The sequence below is a fragment of the Arachis stenosperma genome, chromosome 7 (assembly GCF_014773155.1).
Source record: "Arachis stenosperma cultivar V10309 chromosome 7, arast.V10309.gnm1.PFL2, whole genome shotgun sequence".
NCBI classification, from domain to species: domain Eukaryota; kingdom Viridiplantae; phylum Streptophyta; class Magnoliopsida; order Fabales; family Fabaceae; genus Arachis; species Arachis stenosperma.
The window spans coordinates 51,243,481-51,248,508 of NC_080383.1; positions in this window are offsets into that span (position 1 = coordinate 51,243,481).

The window sequence follows — 5,028 nt, forward strand, 5'->3', positions numbered from 1 at the left end:
CCTATGAGAAGGACCTTTTAGTCACTCCATATCAAAGAAACATCCCACATCTCTAAATGAAGTGCAAGAATGAGTAGAAAAGTATATCAACATAGAGGAAAACTCTCGACTGGGGGAAACCTCAAAATCCGGATCTTTTTACTCCTCTCGAGATAAGGATAAAGAGTCCAAGAAAAAAGAAGATCAGCATGGAGAGAAGATTAAAAAATACCACAACTACACCCCTCTCCAGGTGTCTCTTGTGGAAGTATACAGAGAAGTATGCCACACTGAAAAGATCCCACCACCTCGCCCACTTAAAAGCAAAAAAGGGGGTGAAAATCAGGCAGAATACTGTGAATACCACCGAATTTATGGACATCCCACTAACGAGTGTTTTGACTTGAAAAATGTCGTAGAAAAATTGGTAAGAGAGGGGAGACTAGATCGGTACCTAGACAATAAGACAGATGAATCGAGAAAGAGATGAAGAGATGAAGAGGTAGGACGAACTGAACGACCACCTCGTACCCCAGAGAGACATGTTCACATGATACATGGAAGATTCGTGGGAGGAGAAATCTCCAAATCATCTCACAAAAGACACCTCAAAGAAGTATATCACGTCGAGGGAGGCGAAGGAGCACCCGACCTCCCTACTATTACTTTCACTAAAGAGGACTCAGTTGGCGTCATCTCAGGACATGACGATCCCATGGTCATCACTATCATATTGGCCAATGCTAATCTCCACAGCACACTGGTGGACCAAGGAAGCTCAGCTGACATCTTGTTCAAAATCGCCTTTGCCAAACTCGGCCTGGAGGAAAAAGAGCTCAAAGCATATCCTAATAGTTTATTCGGACTAGGAGACACTCCAATCCAACCACTTGGATACATCTCACTACACACAACCTTTGGAAAAAGAAACCGGTCAAGGACGCTCAATATAGACTACATTGTGGTCGACGTAAGTTCAACCTATAATGCTCTGATAGGACGGACAACGCTAAATCAGCTCGCCGCGGTAGTCTCGACTCCACATCTATGCATGAAGTTCCTAACTACAGAAGGTATCGCTACGATAAAAGGAGACCAGAAAATAGCGCGCCGCTGTTACAACAAAAGTCTGAACCTCAGAGGCAAAGGAGAAGAAATCCACACCATCGAACTCAGGGGAGTTCGAGGTCGGGATGAACTTTGTCCACACCCTGAAGGCGAGATAGAGAAAGTCCAGATCGGAGATGTCTGGTGCACGAAATTGTGATCATCAGTGGCGCCATCAACATGGTACGCTCAATTGCAATCTCAACTCTTTATCACAACTTCGCACAACTAACCAGCAAGTGCACTGGGTCGTCCAAGTAATAAACCTTATGCGAGTAAGGGTCGATCCCACGGAGATTGTTGGTATGAAGCAAGCTATGGTCATCTTGTAAATCTCAGTCAGGTGGATTCAAATGGTTATGGAGGATTAATGATTAAAAGAAAAATAAAACATAAAATAAAGATAGAGATACTTATGTAATTTATTGGTGAGAATTTCAGATAAGCGTTTGGAGATGCTTTGTCCCTTCCGTCTCTCTGCTTTCCTACTGTCTTCATCCAATCCTTCTTACTCCATTCCATGGCAAGCTGTATGTTGGGCATCACCGTTGCCAATGGCTACAGTCCCGTCCTCTCAGTGAAAATGTTCAACGCGCTCTGTCATAGCACGGCTATTCATCTGTCGGTTCTCGATCATGTCGGAATAGAATCCAGTGATTCTTTTGCGTCTGTCACTAACGCCCCACAATCGCGAGTTTGAAGCTCGTCACAGTCATTCAATCCCTGAATCCTACTCAGAATACCACAGACAAGGTTTAGACTTTCCGGATTCTCAAGAATGGCCGCCAATGGATTCTAGCTTATACCACGAAGATTCTGATTAAGGAATCCAAGAGATATCCACTCAATCTAAGGTAGAACGGAGGTGGTTGTCTGGCACACGTTCATAGGTGAGAATGATGATGAGTATCATGGATCATCACATTCATCAAGTTGAGGAACAAGTGATATCTTAGAACAAGAATAAGCTGAATTGAATAGAAGAACAATAGTAATTGCATTAATACTTGAGATACAGCAGAGCTCCATACCTTAATCTATGGTGTGTAGAAACTCTACCGTTGAAAATACATAAGAACAAGGTCTAGGCATGGCCGAATGGCCAGCCTCCCAAAGAGGGTTCAATCATAAAAACATGATCAAAAGATGATCCGAAGATTGAAAGATTCTCCTAATACAATAGCAAAAAGGTCCTATTTATAGAGAACTAGTAGCCTAGGGTTTACAAAAATGAGTAAATGACGTAAAATCCACTTCCGGGCCCACTTGGTGTGTGCTTGGGCTGAGCATTGAAGCTTCCATGTGTAGAGACTTTTCTTGGAGTTAAACGCCAGCTTTTGTGCCAGTTTGGGCGTTTAACTCCCACTTTTGTGCCAGTTCCGGCGTTTAACGCCGGGAATTCTGAAGCTGACTTGAAACGCCTGTTTGGGCCATTAAATCTCGGGCAAAGTATGAACTATTATATATTACTGGAAAGCCCTGGATGTCTACTTTTCAACGCAATTAAGAGCGCGCCAATTGGGCTTTTGTAGCTCCAGAAAATTTACTTCGAGTGCAGGGAGATCAGAATCCAACAGCATCTGCAGCCCTTTTCAGCCTCTGAATTAGATTTTTGCTCAGGTCCCTCAATTTCAGCCAGAAAATACCTGAAATCACAGAAAAACATACAAACTCATAGTAAAGTCCAAAAAAGTAAATTTTAAATAAAAACTAATAAAAATATAATAAAAACTAACTAAAACATACTAAAAGCATACTAAAAACGATGCCAAAAAGCATACAAATTATCCGCTCATCACAACACCAAACTTAAATTGTTGCTTGTCCCCAAGCAACTGAAAATCAAATAGGATAAAAAGAAGAGAATATACAATGAATTCCAAAAACATCTATGAAGATCAGTATTAATTATATGAGCGGGGCTTTTAGCTTTTTGCCTCTGAACAGTTTTGGCATCTCACTTTATCCTTTGAAGTTCAGAATGATTGGCTTCTATAGGAACTCAAAATCCGGATAGTGTTATTGATTCTCCTAGTTAAGTATGATGATTCTTGAAAACAGCTACTTTATGAGTCTTGGTCGTGGCTCAAAGCACTCTGTTTTCCAGTATTACCACCGGATACATCCATGCCACAGACACATAACTGGGTGAACCTTTTCAGATTGTGACTCAGCTTTGCTAGAGTCCCCAATTAGAGGTGTCCAGGGTTCTTAAACACACTCTTTTTGCTTTGGATCACGACTTTAACCGCTCAGTCTCAAGTTTTCACTTGACACCTTCACGCCACAAGCACATGGTTAGGGACAGCTTGGTTTAGCCACTTAGGCCAGGATGTTATTCCTATAGGCCCTCCTATCCACTGATGCTCAAAGTCTTGGATCCTTTTTATTATCCACTGATGCTCTTTTTCCTAAAAATAGATTACTAAAAATAACTTAGAAGGGACCGGCATGATGAAGTCGGCCCGACAAAGCTACAAAAAGTTATAAAAGTAATCCGTAAAAAGAGACCTGGCAAGGTCCAAATAAAATAAATTACTAGAAATAACTTAGAAGGGACCGGCATGATGAAGTCGGCCCGACAAAGCTACAAAAAGTTATAAAAGTAATCCGTAAAAAGAGACCTGACAAGGTTCAAATAAAATGGATTACTAGAAATAACTTAGAAGAGGCTGATATGAGGAAGTCGGCCCAACAAAAGCTACAAAAAGTAATAAAAGTGATCCATAAAAAGAGTCCTGACAAGGTCCAAATAAAATGGATTACTAGAAATAACTTAGATTGAGACCGACATGAAGAAGTCGGCCCAAGCCGATTAAAAGGCGAAAGAGTTATAAAAAGTAAATCCATAAAAAGAAAACCCGGCGAGTTCCAGATGGATTACTAAAAATAACTCAAAAGATTCAACGAAAGAAGTCGACAGAACAGAAGGCGTGCGCTAGAAGGGACACAGCTCGACCCAAAGGAAGCCACGACCTCACCCAAAATCAAATTACAAACACAAAAGGAACCAAAAAAGTGGCCGGACAGCAAAGAGCTCCAACACTCTTGAGATTCCTAGAGGCTCCAAAGGGTTGCAAGCAAACATATCAAGAAGATAAGCAAAAGCTACTATGATAAAAGGCTCAAAAGGCCACTCAAGAGTCGACCTCAAAGAGCTCAAGAAAGTTACTTTGTTTTTCTAAATAAGGTTGCTAGGAAAAGTAACCAAAATATCCAAGTCCAGACCACAAGATACAAAAAAAATAAGAGTTCAAAGACCCACAAACAGGGCCATAAAGATACTAAATCAGAAACTTACAAGGGATTCAAAGTCTCCCCAGAAGCAGCATCCCGGGGAGAAGGAGGACGAGTCGCGAGAGGGATGGCATCCACGGTCTCATCCGGCTAGTTCAAAATCTGGACATCAGGGTCCGACTCGGGATGGCCGACCTCAGTAGTAGGAGTTGAAGAAGCCGGGACAGCAGAGGCTTTGGCAGATGGCTCAGAAAGAGTGTCTACGTCTACATCATCATCATCCGAGCCATTAGGTACAATCTTTCCATCTACTACAATGTTGTCCAAGCTGAATAGGGCGAGGTCGAGGTCAGGCACAAGAACTCGAACTTGAGCCTTCAAATTCTCATAAGCAGCATTCACGCTGCCTACAAGGTAGCCTTGGAGCTCAGTGTAGTCAACCTGAACAGAGTCCAACCTCCCCCTGAGCTCTACCATCTCACCATAAGTTAAGATATAGCTATCCTTATGCTTCTGTGCCATCTCCTCAGCCAAATTCGCAGAAGCCACCGCAGCAGTAGCTCGAGTCTTCTCACCCTCTAATTCTTTCTCCAACTTTGCCACCTTCTTCTCAAATTCCTCCTTCAGCCCCTTAATCTTATCATACTCCGACTTGGCCTCCTCCATGAAAGCCTTTGTAGCATGAACCAGAACATCCTGAGCAGT